The 17,941-nt window shown below is 43.9% G+C and overlaps 8 non-coding genes across 8 annotated transcripts; 6 read left to right on the top strand and 2 right to left on the bottom strand.

Annotated features, from left to right (window-relative positions):
• Positions 1 to 9,077: 9,077 nt before the first annotated feature.
• trnaf-gaa (transfer RNA phenylalanine (anticodon GAA)) lies at positions 9,078 to 9,150 on the bottom strand. The gene has a single exon. It is a non-coding gene; the product is annotated as a tRNA-Phe (tRNA).
• A 4,648-nt stretch (positions 9,151 to 13,798) lies between these two features.
• trnap-ugg (transfer RNA proline (anticodon UGG)) lies at positions 13,799 to 13,870 on the top strand. The gene has a single exon. It is a non-coding gene; the product is annotated as a tRNA-Pro (tRNA).
• Positions 13,871 to 13,929: 59 nt separating this feature from the next.
• trnai-aau (transfer RNA isoleucine (anticodon AAU)) lies at positions 13,930 to 14,003 on the top strand. The gene has a single exon. It is a non-coding gene; the product is annotated as a tRNA-Ile (tRNA).
• A 106-nt stretch (positions 14,004 to 14,109) lies between these two features.
• trnaf-gaa (transfer RNA phenylalanine (anticodon GAA)) lies at positions 14,110 to 14,182 on the top strand. The gene has a single exon. It is a non-coding gene; the product is annotated as a tRNA-Phe (tRNA).
• A 301-nt stretch (positions 14,183 to 14,483) lies between these two features.
• Positions 14,484 to 14,555, top strand: trnaq-cug (transfer RNA glutamine (anticodon CUG)). Its single transcript has one exon. It is a non-coding gene; the product is annotated as a tRNA-Gln (tRNA).
• Positions 14,556 to 16,252: 1,697 nt separating this feature from the next.
• trnap-ugg (transfer RNA proline (anticodon UGG)) lies at positions 16,253 to 16,324 on the top strand. The gene has a single exon. It is a non-coding gene; the product is annotated as a tRNA-Pro (tRNA).
• An 85-nt stretch (positions 16,325 to 16,409) lies between these two features.
• On the top strand, positions 16,410 to 16,484 carry trnai-aau (transfer RNA isoleucine (anticodon AAU)). The gene has a single exon. It is a non-coding gene; the product is annotated as a tRNA-Ile (tRNA).
• Positions 16,485 to 17,719: 1,235 nt separating this feature from the next.
• Positions 17,720 to 17,792, bottom strand: trnaa-agc (transfer RNA alanine (anticodon AGC)). Its single transcript has one exon. It is a non-coding gene; the product is annotated as a tRNA-Ala (tRNA).
• Positions 17,793 to 17,941: the final 149 nt, after the last annotated feature.

Below are 17,941 nucleotides of genomic sequence, written 5' to 3'. Positions count from 1 at the left end.
GTTTATCTGTAATAAAAAGCTTTTTTAACATTATACACTATACCATCCAAAAGTGTGGAGTCAGAACATTTAAATCATTATATATTTAGTATTAAATTATAGAAATTAATACTTTTATTTAGCAAGGACGCATTAAATAGATGATAAGGACATTTATAATGTTACAATATATACTGAACTTTCTATTCATCAAAGAAACCTAAACAAAAAATCTCTAGGAGCTATTTTCAACCTAATAATAATAATAATATAGCACCCGGCAGCAAATTTTTTTAGCAGCAAATTGTAATGATTTCTGAAGAATCGTGTGCCCTGAGTAATGATGCTAAAATTCAGCATTGAAATCACAAGACTGAATTACTTTTTTAAATATATTCAAATGGATAGCAGTTATTTTAAATAGTAAAAATATTTCAAAATATTACTGCTTTTGTTGTATTTTGAATCAAATAAATGCAGGCTTAAAAAAAAAACACCTTGCTTGTAGTGTATTTGGAATAAAACGAGACTGAAACAAAATAAAGCCCTTAGAGTGTCTTACCTGAGCCTCGCCGGAGACACTGCTTCCAGTGTCAGATGGCTGTGACAGCACTGAAGAGGCAGGGGCGAGATACTGTCCCTCTCCTCCAGATGATGTGGACGGCTCAGCCAGTGATGCTGGGGACTGAGGCAGAGGCAAAGATGAGGGGCTGTTTCTGAGATCACGGCAGGGGTCATCCTCATACAGCACTGGAACTGTGATGTCCTCCATGCTCTCTTCCTCAAACCCCTCATCTAGCAGGTCCTGATCATCAACCTCCTCCACCAGCCGGTCTTCCTCCTCTGGGTTCTGGAGCACTGGAGTCAGTGTTTTGCCAGTCTGGCTGTAAAGGTACTCGATTCCCAGCAATTCACCTACAATAATAAAATAATAAAAAAAGAAAAAAAGTGCTCTTAATAATTTATCAATTACATTGGAGGCTAAATAGATAACTTAATAGAATATTGCAAAAGAACAAATTAAATTTCTTACCTGTATATGCTCCAGGAGGGCGATAGCGCTCATCCCAGGGCTTCCCAAAGACTGTTCGGCTAAGCCGGTCCACAGCCTCTCTCATGGCACTGCCATATGTCCGAATGGAGGACGCCCGTTTTATGGCATCTTCCATTCGGTCATCATTCCAACGCATCAAGCCCTCAAGGAGATAGGCCTGAAAATGCGCATCGCTTGCACTGGTTCCTAAAAGTTAAATAATATTAAAAAATATATAAAAAAGGGTTTTATATGTCACATATGTACAATATATGTACTACACATAAGGTGCTCTGAAGTAACTTGTATACTACATTTAATAGAGTTGTGTAACTAAATTAAAATTGATTGTCACTTATTCCTGTATTACTAGTGACTTGTTAGTCAAGACAGCTTTGTCAATGCTAATGACATTAAAAAGTAATTGTAATGTAGAGTGTGACATTTATTAATGTGGCATTACTTTAAAGTGATGGAAGCAGTTACAGTGCTTATATTTTCTACAGAAAAATAATAATCCATATGCATGTAATAGTTGGAATAAAACGGTTCAGGTGGAGGTGGAACGACTCCAAGGAGGTAGAGCCACGAGCACACCTTTAGCAGCACAGCTCCACGCTGCCTTTCTTCAGTGTCCCTGTCTTCATGTACAGCGGAAAGTCCTCTGGGTCTTGTATACACTGGACGTGCTTGCGCTGTTCCTTCCATATCTGCTGGATCCGTTCGTGGTCCAGCAGAGGAACTCCCAGGGTGTCCTTCCCATCCGCACTGTCAAACTGATCAATCAGTGACCCAATCAATCTGGCGGTCTCCTCTACCCCCCTGGTCCTCCTCCGGCAGTGCAGTGCCAACTCCCTCCGGGTAATGCGAGCACTGACCGCCTTTTCTGAGATGTGGCCAGTCTTCTTTGCCGCCAGGTCACTCTCTTTTGCAGAGCGAAGAGCAGCCACATCCTCTGGATCCCACTGAACGATGCACGTGGACAGACGTGCCATGAAGATCCCGTAGAGTGGATGAGCCTCTGTCGTGACACCTGCAGCAAATTGCCGCATGAAGTGCCAGATGTCGAGGCGCACTACAAGCTCATCCCACTCCGAAAACATGATCTTCACCCGCGATTGGCCATACTGACTGCAGCAGTCCCTGTCCACGTACATCACTTTTGGGGCTGCCTCTCCTGCCTCTCGGTAGCGTTTCATCAGACCAGCTGCCATGGAGTCCATTCCATGTCCCTCGGCAGCTGTCAGCACAGAGACAAGGACCTGGCCGTGTTCATTTCCGACATTTGTGCACCAGGCAGCTGTTCCTGAAGCAGCACCGGCAAGTTTCTTTGTGACCTATTGGGAAAAATAAAAGATGTGCTCTTTATGTACGCACATCACACACATATCCATATCTGGCAAATTTCTGGATATAAACAGGGCTTTGATACCTTTTTTGTCGAATCCATCTTGAGTTAATTTGGCCTTGACCTCGTGCAGTCGCCCCAGAACATCCCTGGCATACACGGCTAACAGCCACTTAGGTTTAGGCAGGGCAGGTAAAAGTGGAGGATCAGCAAACACAGGAGGCTGCACAAGGGAGGACCTTGTGAATGGTTCGCAGACAGTCAGGTACTGCAAGACACGCTGTGTCCATGCCTCACTGTGCTGTTCCATCAGCTTCCTGTAAAGCTGAGTCACACTGTTGCCCAGTGTCCTCTCCCTCATCATCCTCAGCACCCGGTTGTCACATGAGCATCTAAGGAAACAACAGTATAATCATGCAAATGCTTTAGTTGGTAAAAAATAACCCATATAAAAGCACCTAATAATGAATGATTGTCATTATGAATTACCTGTATGTCAGCAAAGCTGGAAACTGACTGCGGTGGCCCATATCCAGCTGTCCTAGGATGTCCTCAGACCAGGCAGGATATTTCTTTTTGCAGCGTTTGCACTCCAGATACTCAGTGGCAAGGTCATACCACCCGTCGATGTCCAAGACCTTACGCACGGTACTGTAAATTCCTGCCGCTGTTAGTCTGTGCTTACCACAGTCTGGGCGAACACAGACAAGAGGAAATAACCACATCTTCAGCGGCATCCATAAGAAAAGGGGCCGACAGAAGAAGAGGTCAGGTGAGGCAGGGGGCTGAGTGTTTATTAAAGGGGGCTGAGGAGGATACCACCAAAGTTTCAGCTGGGACACTAGTTCTGACTTGCCGGTTCGTGGGTTGGCCTTAAATAGTGTGTTCCGGATCCACTCATGCTGGAAAGGTGGAAGTTGATCTTTCCAGTGACTTGGAAGCTCAGCTGGTGGCTGGTGATGTGAAGGAGCTGGTGCCTTGGCAGTTTCCACTGATGGAGATGGACCAGCACAGTCCTCTGAGTGAATAGTAAAAAAAAAACAATAAGGATGACTGTTGCATTTGATAGTAATATGCCATAAATGCAGCGCACAAACAGCCTGCAAAGCACAATTTTTGGACAAGTATTCATAATTATTATGTTATATTTAGGAACGAGAGTGAAGAAAGTGGTACTAGTGTTAAGGAAGCAAAGAACACAGCATACACTATATTAATTTAAGGAGAATGGAATCAGTGCAGCTCTCTGAGAATGAGGATCAGATGGAATGGAGGAAGGAAAATGTGGTGTGATGAATTAAGTGTAGAGCAACGAAGCCCACGGACATGAAGCATACACACAGATAGAGTAGGGAAAAACTGTTCCTCTAATCATTAGAACAATGAATCTCCACCATCCTGTCTGCTCAGGGAGAGCTGAAGAGTGTGTGAGAAGAGCAAGCGGTGTGAAAAAGTTATCTGGTGATTATCTAACAACGGGTAAGTTCGGAAACGCAAATAAATACACTGACACCTTGGAACATCCTTACGGTTTTGAAGAAGTGCACTCAAAGAAAGCATCCCGCTTGAGGCATGATATGATATAATTCTGTATTGTAAACAAAACATATTTTAGAATGTTGATTATTTTCCCCCAAGAAATAACGCTTCTCAGTGTGTTTTCACAAAACATTCTTGTAATATGTGCATTTGTGTCATATGCCACACCTGTATTTAGCTGTGCTTCACATTGTGATGCAGCAAATACCAGCTCCTCATCGTCATCTTCAGCAGTGGGAAAGGACTTGCCTGGAGCACAAATGTTAAAACTATCATTGTGAACAATACACAGAGACAAACATATGTAAGATGGTGCTTACTTACCAGTAGCGAAAAGCTGCATGGGGCGCAAATGTTTGGCTGGGGGTTCTGCTGCTGGAGGAGGTAAAGTGGACTGCAATAATGGATCTGGAAACGGCAAGTTGACAAGTTTGCCATAATGATAAATTAATATATGTAGAAATGCTGTAGGTAAAATTCTATATTCACACTCCTACTCACAGGGTTTAACTGGTGACGTGAGTTTTTTGGCCAGCTGTGAAGGCGACAAACTTTGCCAACGTGCCAACAGCGCTTTCACAGTTGCGGTCTTCTGTACACCAGTTTGGATAGCTGCAGGTGGAGGTGCAGTGGTTGCAGAAGCACTGGAGGATGCAGTGTGAGGTGCAGGCTGAAGTACGCTGGTGCCCACAGCAGAAGCCCGTCTTTTCAGGACATATGTCTTGAAAATGGCCATGTTGGTTTTGGGCCTGGCATCTGCCTTAACGAGGTATCTGATGAGGGCTTGAGCCTCCTTGCTCTGGTCCTAATAAACATCTTTCATGGACCGGCCCTGGAAGTCACCAAACTCCACCATCAAGCAGCCCTGGTCTCCAGTTGCCCGGGCTTCTGCCTGCATTTCCTGCTTCCTCTGATACTTCTCCACTTTTTCTGCCATCTCTCTAATTTGAGAAGTGTACTGTAGGAACAGTTGTTTATTTTCTGACAGGGGTGTTGTCTGCGCCGTCTCATTGGAAATGCTGAGCACCAAATACACGGCATACCCCAGAGAGTTTTCCAGGAGCCATCTAAATCTCTGGCCCTGGTACTTCCCAAACTGAAGTTTGCAGTGAGCCAGTACTAAAAACTGGTCACTGGGCTCTCCACCGTTTGTGCTGACAAAAGTACTGGCCTCTGACAGCACCTCCTCCTTAGGTTTGGCCCTTCCAGACTCCACATTTTCAAGGCGCCTCGCCTCCGCCGAAGGCGCCATGAGGAGTCGGCATGATGTTGCCGATTGGCGTTGAAAAGAGGGATATGCATACATTTTCTGAAATGAAAATCAGAAAAAGACTACTACCTTTTGCAATCTAAAAGACACCTGTATGTCAAGTGTGTAACAATAATTTTACAAGCTACGCATAAACTATATTACTGTGGTAATAAACATGGCCATGACATAAACTGTCCTGAAGATGAGTTTTCTACAATGGACAGGAATCCCTGACATATAAAATATGTAACGTCAATATGAAGTCTGAAATTTCCTTTTATTTTCAATGCTGTCATCTTAAACCATGATTACACACACCAGGCTACAAAATATTACATTAAATATATCATACTTCAAATGTTGTCATCTTACCCCAGGGTTACACCAGGGGCCTCATTTATAAAGCGTGCGTACGCACAAAACGGGGCTGGAAACGTACGTACGCCAGTTCCCACGCAAAGGTTGTGATCTATAAAAAACAAACTTGACGGGAGAATGTGCGCACCTTTAAGCAAACTTTGAGCCGTGCGTACGCACATTCTGGAGACAAAGGGAATTAGCGACACCGATGGTGAGGTCGTGAACTGAAGTTAGATTGTAGAAAATAAATGTGAGAAGAACGATTATAAGAATGAATGACATTTAATTTTCACTCCATTTCATACGTTATATCCACATTATCATGAAGATTAAATCCAACAGTGTTATTTGTGCCGATTGTTTTAGGCTATATACATCTAGTAAAATCCAAACGTAATTCAAAATGTATTAAAAGTAAAATAAAATAATAATCAGCGCTGCCTTACAGTCACATTGTCCACAACGGGAGCACAGGAGGACATGGCGCGATACATGTGATAGCCTACAGAATAGCATGAAATACCCTTTTATTAGAGAACTGCAGAACACAGTGTAAAAAGGAAATATTTTCCTTAATGTACATAGCCTATATCATAAAATGTCAAAGTCTGCAAATACAGTCATGAAGCACAATCGCTACTCATCATCGGTCCTAACTATTACGGTGTTCATTACAAAACCGTCAAGAAGCATGTGTTCACTATAACATTTTCGTCTTAAATTTTCGCCCACAAATTAATTAAGTGATTTTGTCAAGGTGTTAACGATCAGTCTATTTGCTAGAAACATATAAATTCTCCGGTGACCCGGGTATGTAATGCTTCATGATGGCACTCCTGGCACTGTTGGAGGATTACGCTAATGGCAGAATAAGGAGAGAACGAGTTTTCAGGGACCATGATGATTTCCTGGCCCATGATGATGACTGGCTAATAAGCCGATTTAGATTCCCTAGAGCTGTGCTCTTGGATCTATGTGCTGAATTGGGTCCAGTATTAGAGAGGGCAACACGCCGGAACCATGCCATCCAAGTCCAAATACAAGTCCTCACCACTCTGGGGTTGTTGGCAACCGGCTGTTTCCAGCGGGAATTGGCAGACAGGTAAATTAATAATATAAAAAAACTATAAGTAATCCTCAAATTTGTCTCTAAGACCTTTTTGTATATGAAATAATTCTATTGGAATCTATCATCTCACCCTATAGGTCTGGTATATCACAGCCGTCCCTGAGTGCCATAATATCTGTCGTTTTAAATGGTATACTTAATATGGTTAGTCGATACATCAGGTTCCCCTACACTGTGCGAGAACAGGCCGAAATTAAAACGCAATTTGCAGCAATGTCTGGTTTCCCAAATGTAATCGGCGCAATTGACTGCACTCATGTTGCTATAAGGGCACCATCTGAAAATGAATTTGCTTATGTTAATAGAAAGCATGTGCATTCTATTAATGTGCAAATCATATGTGACTCCAACATGACCCTCACAAACATTGTGGCACGCTGGCCTGGTTCAACACATGATTCCTTTATCTTGACACATAGCAGTGTAGGGAACAGACTAAATGCAGGCGCAGTACGTGATGGCTGGCTTCTTGGTGAGTTTAACAATATTAAAAAGTAGAAACTGTAACAATTTTGTTTTTAATATAATTATAACCTGCAGGCGACAGTGGCTACCCCCTGAGACGCTGGCTCCTCACCCCATTTTTAAACCCGCAGAGCGCAGAGGAAACTCATTATAACGAGGTCCACTCTCGTGCCCGCGCAGTTGTGGAGCGTGCCATCGGCATCCTGAAATGCAGATGGCGTGCTCTGGATGCCTCGGGTGGCAGACTTTTATACCATCCAGCAAAAGTGTGCAAGATTGTCAGGGCGTGTGGTGTTTTGCACAATATAGCACTGAGAAACGGTATTCCTCTCCCTCCTGATCTCCCTCTACCCCAGCATTACGACCCCGAGCCACAGCCCCCTGGCCGACAAGAGGGATATCAACGAGGTGCAAGAATCCGTGAGGATGTCATGCGGCGTTTGTAAAGAAAGACAAAACTCAAGGTTCATGTTTTAACTGCATCTTTTAATGATTGTGCAATTTCTTGCATCACTTCTCTCATCTGCCGTAGCTCATCTGCAACCCTGTTGACAGCGTTTATTGTCTCTCGCTGTAACTGCAGGACTGCGTCAGTGAGTACCCGACCACTTTTGGACGTGCCAGACGCAGAAGGGGCACTGCTTTGAGCCGGACGCTGTGCATCTGCATCTGAGAACCCCTCACCCTGAACCTCCTGTTCATTTACAGCTTCAGACTCCGGAAGGACTGGAGGACAAACAATTGGCAACATTTATCCATTTATCACCCCACACACTCAAATGTACAGCGTTAATGATTAAAAATCGGTTTAACCTTGCTCCTCTGTGGTTTCAGTCACGTCAGTGTCTCCCTCCTTTTCCGACACAATACCACACACGCTGACCTCCCCAATTATAGCCGCGATTTTGCTGTCCACTGATGTGAGATCAGCTGTACATGGGCCCCCACCAGTTGCAGCCACGCTCTGGCGGTGGGAGGACAGTTTTCTCTTTGCCTCCACCTTGAATGAATGAGAATCTTTATTTCACATATTTTGCATACTGTAAGCACATGTAAATAAAACTTTTTGAAAATCAATATTGCTATTTATATAGGTATATAGCCTAATAAAACACAAATGTAATATGTTGGTAAAAAAAAAATTTGTATACCTTCAGGTCGGACCATTTTTTCTTTAATTCTGCAACTGTCCGTTCTGTCCCACTGACACAATTGACGGCAGAAGCAATACTTTGCCACTCGCACTGCTTCTTTTTATTAGTGACCCCACTGCTGTGGCCACCAAATAACACAGTTTTCCGAGCCTCCACCTCCCCTACAAGTGTTTCAATCTCAGTATCTGAGAAATTACGTTTTTTTCCTCTTTTCTCACCTGTCGCCATTATTAAAATTAGGCTAACAGAAATGCACGTTTTCACTTTCTTGGATTAATTAATTGGCGGGTCGCATGCCAGTTTTCCAGGTATATATGGGATTCCACTCTCATTTACATGCTGATCAGCAATCATGAGGTGATTTGCATTGACTATTTATGGTTAAAAATGGGCGTGTACAGGGCGGGATATGAGGCTGGTTCACGTACGCACATCTGCGGGTGATCTGTGATTTATAAAGGGAACATTGCTTACAGGTGTGCGTACGCACGGTTTTATAAATCGGAATATTTTTTGGCGTACGCCATTTTTGGCTTTTGGGCGCACGTAAACTTTTAGTAAAGATCCTACGCATAGTTTTATAAATGAGACCCCAGGTGCTTTACATTTTACATTACATTTATCTGACGCTTTTATCCAAAGCGACTTACAATTGCTATATATGTCAGAGGTCACACACCTCTGGAGCAACTAGGGGTTAAGTGTCTTGCTCAGGGACAGATTGGTGTCTCGCAGTGGATTCGAACCCGGGTCTCTCACACCAAAGGCATGCGTCTTATCCACTGCGCCAACACCACCCCTTAAAGTGTGGGAGATGTTGCCGTAACCCGGGAATGAACCAGGGACCTTTAGATCTTCAGTCTAACGCTCTCCCAACTGAGCTATTTCGGCTACAACAGCTTTACCTCTTAAAATCTCAGCCATTTTTCTGTGTTTTTAACTTTCTGGTCTACCTAAATTGAAATGAGCACTATTCCCACATACTTTGGCCCATATGGATACATTTGGCCTTTTTTTGTTTGTTTTTAGTTAAGACTCTCAATGTTTTTTTTATAAAAAAAAGTCATTATTATTACATTATTTTAAAAAATATCAATTATTTCTTGGTAAATGCAGTTTTCCATATCTCCACAACAATTTGGTAACGATTTTTACAATTAAAATGTGTGTGTGTTATTATGTGTTAATACCAAATATAAATGTAAATAGTTTAATCATTATTTTCATTCATAGGGCCCAGAAACCATGATTTCTTAGACAATAAACACATCATTGTTGACAGTAGCATAGCTTAATTAGCTGACGGTCGATAAATTTAACTTATCTGATCATTTATCATGTGAAAAGTTACAGGTTCACAGGTACTGAAGAAAGCATGAACTGTACATGCTAGCTAGCTATACTGACACGATTCATTTTCCAAAAATACACACTGTATATGAACAAATAATGACCAATTTTCAATGAATGAAGTAATAGCCTTACCTTTAACAAAGATGACAATAACAACGACCGGGGATTGGTAAAAAGGAGGCCACAGGAGAGAAACGCGATTGGAGAAAAGTAAGCCACGGAAGAGAAACGCGATTGATCAAAAGTAAGCCACGGAAGAGAAACGCAATTGATCAAAATAAGCCACAGGCGAAACGCGATTGGTCAAAAGTAAGCCACAGTAAGCGAAACAGTCGTTCCGAAGCTTTGCGAGATCCCGAAGCGCAGATGTGTCGAAACACTGATCCGAAGCGTGATTCGAAACACCCATGTCACGTGACTATGACCAAACGAAGCCTCGAAGTGTTTCACTAATTGTTTCATCAGGTGTGGTCCGCCGAATCAGCGTTTGATTGGAACGGTCGGGAACAGACCACACAATCGCACATCTGTATAAAAGTGAAATAAACGCATTTTGACCTCGTGGGTTTTTGTGAGAGGAGTTTGACTTTGAGATAGCGGATTTTTGGTGATATAGGCCTAGTGACATAGTGCGATTTGATTAGTTATAGGCAATTTAGAAGGCCGAATTTGTTAGCCTTACAGCTGACATGTGGTCCTCCATTAATATGGATGGATATCTTGGTGTGACTTGCCATTACATAACACCAGAGGCAAAAATGGCAACTGTTGTACTGGGTGTAAGGAGGTTTTACCAAACCCACACAGCCCAGCATCTCATGGAGGCTAAAGCCTTGCTAATGGCTGAGTGGGGAATAACCTCCAAAGTTCAGTGCATGGTGACTGACAATGCATCTAACATGATCCTAAGTGCCCAGCTACTCCACCTTCGCCATGTCCCATGTTTTGCTCATACTTTAAATTTGATTGTGAAAAAGGCACTAGATCAAACCCCAGTCATCAATGAAATACGCCAGAAGGCCAGAAAGATAGTGGGGTTGTTCAGATCCAGCTGCAAAGCAAAGGACAAGCTTGTGGAGATGCAGAGCTTGATGTGAAGACCAACTCTGAAACTGATACAGGAGGTTGACACGAGATGGAACAGCACATTTGACATGCTACAGCGCTTGTATGACCAACGTGAACCAGTGGCTGCTGCACTTTCCAACTTAAACAATGATACTGCTCCCCTGACAAGTATTGATTATGACATTATTGAACAATCATTGTCAATACTGCAACCATTCAAACTCGCAACAACAGAGATGTCAGAGGAAAAGAGGGTGTCTGCTTCAAAGCTTATACCACTGTACAGGATGTTGCAGCACAAGCTTGCACAGAAAAAAGGAAATGCAACGCAGGAATCAACTGTTCAATTAGGTAGGCCACAATGACCATACTACCCATGTGATTGGCCATAACTGTCATATTATTGTCATTATTATAAATATGTGTTTCTCCTGTTTTGGCTCATAGGCTCACATCTGCAAGAAGGTCTGCACTCCAGATATGGAGGTTATGAGAGTTTTAGAGCCTTGGCACTGGCTACACTGCTGGACCCAAGGTTAAAAAATGTGGCATTTGGAAATGCTGCCAAAGCCCAGGAAGCTGAAAAGCATATCACACTGGAGTGTGCTTCACTGATGCGTTCAAACACAAATCCTGGTGAGCAGTTTCAGTCTGTGTTATGTTATGTAATCTGAATCATGTAATATAATATATCCTTCATATATGCCGTCAGTTTAGGATTTGTTACTAATTGCTGTTTTCATTTTTATTCAGACCCAGAAATGTCAACATCACACCCATCATCATCATCATCACCATCAACATCAACACCAGTAGAAACACAGGACAGTTTATGGGAACTTTTTGATACTCGCATCCATCAAACCAAGATGATACACAATGCTACAGCTGATGCCACAGTGGAAGTGAAAAAATACATCAACGATGCGTATTTGCTCAGAACTCATGATCCACTAACTTACTGGAAAGAGAGAGCAGTAATCTTTCCTCATTTGTATGTCCTTGCAAAAAAATATCTTTGTATGCCAGCAACAAGTGTCCCTTGTGAGATGATTTTTTCAAAGGCTGGAGAAATTATCTGTAAAAAAAGAAGTAGGCTAAGTCCTTCCACAGCAGATAAATTAATATTTTTGAATAAAAATCTCTAAAAAAGTAAGACATTGTGGCTTGATTTCTTTTATTAATATTCATTTTTCATGACCAAAATAACTTTATGCACAGTGAGGAGCCTATAGGTTACAAGCTTTACATATTAGAACATTATAATAATAAAAAAACAACAATTTTTTTTAATGGCTCGTCAAGGTTGTTTCAGATCAACACCTGCAAGTGACCACTAGGTGTCACCGTTGAGACGGGTGTCAGATTGATTCGAAGCCTCGAAACAATATGGCACATTTGGTTCAACTGTTTCATTGGTTCACGAGGCCTCGAATTTGCCATCACTACTTTTCGGCACCTTTTAGTCCAAAAAAATTAACTAACGTAGAGAGTGTGGCCGCATTGCATCGATGCTCAGTCTGTCTCTTTAGGGCAGTGCTTCTCAAACCTGTCCTGGAGGCACCCCTGCCCTGCACATTTTTATTGTCTCCCTTATTAGACACACCCAAATAAGGTCTCGCGGTCTCTACTAATGAGCTGATGATTTGAAACAGGTGTGTTAGATGAGGGAAACATTCAAAATGTGAAGGGCAGGGGTGCCTCCAGGACAGGTTTGAAAACCACTGCTTTAGGGAACTGTGCGTAAAATGGCACTGTTTTGCAACCAATTTGCACAGGACCATGTCTGAAATACTTTTTGGCAGCTGTGAGCCCAAAAAAAGCTAACGTGGGAGTGTGGCAGCATTGCGTCAACGCTCAGTCGGTCTCTTTAGGGCAATGGTTTTCAAACCTTACCTGGAGGCACCCCTGCCCTGAACATTTTGTATGTCTCCCTTATTAGACACACCCAAATCAGGTCTTGCAGTCTCTACTAATGAGGTGATGATTTGAAACAGGTGTGTTAGATGAGGGGAAAGGCGAAATGTGCAGGGCAGGGATGCCTCCAGGACAGGATTGAAAACCACTGATCTAGGGATGTGTGAGTAAAAGGGCAGGAGCCAACTTGGAGAATGCGGGCATCGGTCCCGCTACCTCTCGCATGCTAAGCGAGCGCTCTACCATTTGAGCTAATTCCCCTGGCCTTTCAAGAATGACGAGCATAGCTGGGAATGACGGGTTTGATGCAAAGACGCTGTCCCTCCTGTGGGCTTGCTCCTTTGCACTGGCCGAGATTATATTGTCGAATTAACAAAGAGATTAAGCTTTTGTGTTTAAGGACCTTCTCGGTCTTGTTACACCAGTATGCATGTGTATGGATTCTTGTATTATGTATGCTACCTTGGAACACTCGGATCATGCAGACAACTTCTCACCTCTTTTGCTAACACTGACTTAAAGTCTAAGGAAGCAGTTCTCAATTCTAGTCCTCGCTCCCCCCAGGTCTGCATGTTTTGCATGTCTCTTTTTGTTAGCACACCTGATTCGGATAATCAGCTCATTAGAAGTGAGCTCCTAGTGATTGACATGGTCCCTACACAGTGTTCATTGGTCCCCACTCCCTGAGCAGGGGAAATCCGTCAAAGTATACTTCACTTTGGAATATTGGTTCACGGATTTGTGCTGCGCAACTTCTTCACACATGGAGAAGTGTGACATCATTTACCTCTGTATACCTCGATACACCACTGTATTACTCACTATGAATTGAACGTATACATACGCTTTAAACTTGAATCACGGAGGGATGTCATATGATGTCCAGTTCTCAGGTCACTTACGTTCGAATGGAACAAATGTCTGAAGCTATACGAGAAACTTACAAAATGTAAAGAGAGCAGGGGGCGCGAGGACTGGAATTGAGACCCGCTGGTCTAAGTGACATCTGACCATTTCAGCTGTCCTCCCTAACATCCCTCTACATGTTAGATACAGCCCCATTTTTAGGTCAATTAAGAGGCCAACTTGCATTCGTTAGCCTTTCACACTGTCTCGAGGACGTTGATTGCTTCCACGTTAGTTCATGTTCCTTCTTTTGTTGTTGCTGAAATAGCTCTTTTTTCTTGGCATTGGGCAAAAAGGCTTGTTGGTCTAGGGGTATGATTCTCGCTTTGGGTGCGAGAGGTCCCGGGTTCAAATCCCGGACGAGCCCTTTTTCACAAACATTATGGCAGGTTTTTTCCAATCAGGCAGACATGGATGGCTAAGCCAGGCCGGTTAGCTCAGCTGGTTAGAGTGTGGTGCTAATAACGCCAAGGTTGCGGGTTCGATCCCCGTACTGGCCAGCTGTTTTTATTGTCTGGGGGCTCATCTCTGCTCTGCTCTTCAGCTCCGACAAAGAGTAGGGTGATCTCACTGAAATCCCTGCTTGCTAAGCAGAGGTTTGCTGTAGCCAAAATAGCTCAGTTGGGAGAGCGTTAGACTGAAGATCTAAAGGTCCCTGGTTCAATTCCGGGTTTCGGCAACACCTCCCACATTTTTCCCTTTTTTGAGGCGGGCCATTGACCAAAAATCACTGGGTTCCAACCTCTCTGTATAACTGCTTCCCCACAACCAGAGAGCTATCTGTTTCCAAGCTGGCCTCCAACCCAGCAGTTTCGGTTCCATGGTGTAATGGTAAGCACTCTGGGCTTTGAATCCAGCAATCTAAGTTCGAATCTCGGTGGAGCCTGTGTGCTTTCTTGCCGCAGGAAAAGATAAAACAGCACTAGTTTGGCGATGGTGCCAGTGTTTGTGGCCCTGTGAGCAACAGCTGCACCAGTTAAGGTTCCATGGTGTAATGGTTAGCACTCTGGACTCTGAATCCAGTGATCCGAGTTCAAATCTCGGTGGGACCTATTTTGTCACCAGTTTGCGCAGGACAATGTCTGAAATACTTTTCGGCACCTTTTAGTCCAAAAAAAATTAACTAACGTAGAGAGTGTGGCCGCATTGCATCGATGCTCAGTCTGTCTCTTTAGGGCAGTGGTTCTCAAACCTGTCCTGGAGGCACCCCTGCCCTGCACATTTTTATTGTCTCCCTCATTAGACACACCCAAATAAGGTCTCGCGGTCTCTACTAATGAGCTGATGATTTGAAACAGGTGTGTTAGAAGAGGGAAACATTCAAAATGTGAAGGGCAGGGGTGCCTCCAGGACAGATTTGAAAACCACTGCTTTAGGGAACTGTGCGTAAAATGGCACTGTTTTACAACCAATTTGCACAGGACCATGTCTGAAATACTTTTTGGCAGCTGTGAGCCCAAAAAAAGCTAACGTGGGAGTGTGGCAGCATTGCGTCAACGCTCAGTCGGTCTCTTTAGGGCAATGGTTTTCAAACCTTACCTGGAGGCACCCCTGCCCTGAACATTTTGTATGTCTCCCTTATTAGACACACCCAAATCAGGTCTTGCAGTCTCTACTAATGAGCTGATGATTTGAATCAGATGTGTTAGATGAGGGGAAATGCGAAATGTGCAGGGCAGGGATGCCTCCAGGACAGGATTGAAAACCACTGATCTAGGGATGTGTGAGTAAAAGGGCAGGAGCCAACTTGGATAATGCGGGCATCAATCCCGCTACCTCTCGCATGCTAAGCGAGCGCTCTACCATTTGAGCTAATTCCCCTAGCCTTTCAAGAATGACGAGCATAGCTGGGAATGATGGGTTTGATGCAAAGAGGCTGTCCCTCCTCTGGGCTTGCTCCTTTGCACTGGCCGAGATTATGTTGTCGAATTAACAAAGAGATTAAGCTTTTGTGTTTAAGGACCTTCTCGGTCTTGTTACGCCAGTATGCATGTGTATGGATTATTGTATTATGTAGGCTACCTTGGAACACTCGGATCATGCAGACAACTTCTCACCTCTTTTGCTCACACTGACTTAAAGTCTAAGGAAGCGGTTCTCAATTCTAGTCCTCGCTCCCCCCAGGTCTGCATGTTTTGCATGTCTCTCTTTGTTAGCACACCTGATTCGGATAATCAGCTCATTAGAAGTGAGCTCCTAGTGATTGACATGGTCCCTACACAGTGTTCATTGGTCCCCACTCCCTGAGCAGGGGAAATCCGTCAAAGTATACTTCACTTTGGAACATTGGTTCACGGATTTGTGCTGCGCAACTTCTTCACACATGGAGAAGTGTGACATCATTTACCTCGATACACCACTGTATTACTCACTATGAATTGAACGTATACATACGCTTTGAACTTGAATCACGGAGGGATGTCATGTGATGTCCAGTTCTCAGGGCACTTACGTTCGAATGGAACAAATGTCTGAAGCTATACGAGAAACTTACAAAATGTGAAGAGCAGGGGGCGCGAGGACTGGAATTGAGGCCCGCTGGTCTAAGTGACATCTGACCATTTCAGCTGTCCTCCCTAACATCCCTCTACATGTTAGATACAGCCCCATTTTTAGGTCAATTAAGAGGCCAACTTGCATTCGTTAGCCTTTCACACTGTCTCGAGGACTTTGATTGCTTCCACATTAGTTCATGTTCCTTCTTTTGTTGATGCTGAAATAGCTCTTTTTTCTTGGCTTTGGGCAAGAAGGCTCGTTGGTCTAGGGGTATGATTCTCGCTTTGGGTGCGAGAGGTCCCGGGTTCAAATCCCGGACGAGCCCTTGTTCAGGTTAAAACGTGAAGCTTTATTGTCTCATTGCATTCACAAACATTATGACAGGTTTTTTCAATCAGGCAGACACTGATGGCTAAGTTAGCTCAGCTGGTTAGAGCGTGGTGCTAATAACGCCAAGGTCGCGGGTTCGATCCCCGTACTGGCCAGCTGTTTTTATTGTCTGGGGGCTCATCTCTGCTCTGCTCTTCAACTCCGACAATGAGTAGGGTGATCTCACTGAAATCCCTTGCTAAGCAGAGGTCTGTTGTAGCTGAAATAGCTCAGTTGGGAGACCGTTAGACTGAAGATCTAAAGGTCCCTGGTTCGCTGCCGGGTTTCAGCAACATCTCCCACTCTTTTCCCTTTTTTGAGGCAGGCCATTGACCAAAAATCACTGGGTTCCAACCTCTCTGTATAACTGCTTCCCCACAGCCAGAGAGCTATCTGTTTCCAAGTTGGCCTCCAACCAAGCAGTTTCGGTTCCATGGTGTAATTGTCAGCACTCTGGGCTTTGAATCCAGTGATCTGAGTTCGAATCTCGGTGGAGCCTGTGTGCTTTCTTGCAGCAGGAAAAGATAAAACAGCACTGGTTTGGCGATGGTGCCAGTGTTTGTGGCCCTGTGAGCAACAGCTGCTCCAGTTAAGGTTCCATGGTGTAAAGGTTAGCACTCTGGACTCTGAATCCAGTGATCTGAGTTCAAATCTTGGTGGGACCTAGTTTGCGCAGGACAATGTCTGAAATACTTTTTGGCACCTTTTAGTCCAAAAAAATTAACTAACGTAGAGAGTGTGGCCGCATTGCATCGATGCTCAGTCTGTCTCTTTAGGGCAGTGGTTCTCAAACCTGTCCTGGAGGCACCCCTGCCAGGCACATTTTTATTGTCTCCCTTATTAGACACACCCAAATAAGGTCTCGCGGTCTCTACTAATGAGCTGATGATTTGAAACAGGTGTGTTAGATGAGGGAAACATTCAAAATTTGGAGGGCCGGGGTGCCTCCAGGACAGGTTTGAAAACCACTGCTTTAGGGAACTGTGCGTAAAATGGCACTGTTTTGCAACCAATTTGCACAGGACCATGTCTGAAATACTTTTTGGCAGCTGTGAGCCCAAAAAAAGCTAACCTGGGAGTGTGGCAGCATTGCGTCAACGCTCAGTCGGTCTCTTTAGGGCAATGGTTTTCAAACCTTTCCTGGAGGCACCCCTGCCCTGAACATTTTGTATGTCTCCCTTATTAGACACACCCAAATCAGGTCTTGCAGTCTCTACTAATGAGCTGATGATTTGAAACAGGTTTGTTAGATGAGGGGAAATGCGAAAAATGTGCAGGGCAGGGATGCCTCCAGGACAGGATTGAAAACCACTGATCTAGGGATGTGTGAGTAAAAGGGCAGGAGCCAACTTGGAGAATGCGGGCATCGATCCCGCTACCTCTCGCATGCTAAGCGAGCGCTCTACCATTTGAGCTAATTCCCCTGGCCTTTCAAGAATGACGAGCGTAGCTGGGAATGACGGGTTTGATGCAAAGAGGCTGTCCCTCCTCTGGGCTTGCTCCTTTGCACTGGCCAAGATTATGTTGTCGAATTAACAAAGAGATTAAGGTTTTGTGTTTAAGGACCTTCTCG

Source organism: Carassius carassius, chromosome 8 (assembly GCF_963082965.1).
Source record: "Carassius carassius chromosome 8, fCarCar2.1, whole genome shotgun sequence".
NCBI classification, from domain to species: domain Eukaryota; kingdom Metazoa; phylum Chordata; class Actinopteri; order Cypriniformes; family Cyprinidae; genus Carassius; species Carassius carassius.
This window is presented reverse-complemented; position numbering and strand designations above follow the sequence as displayed.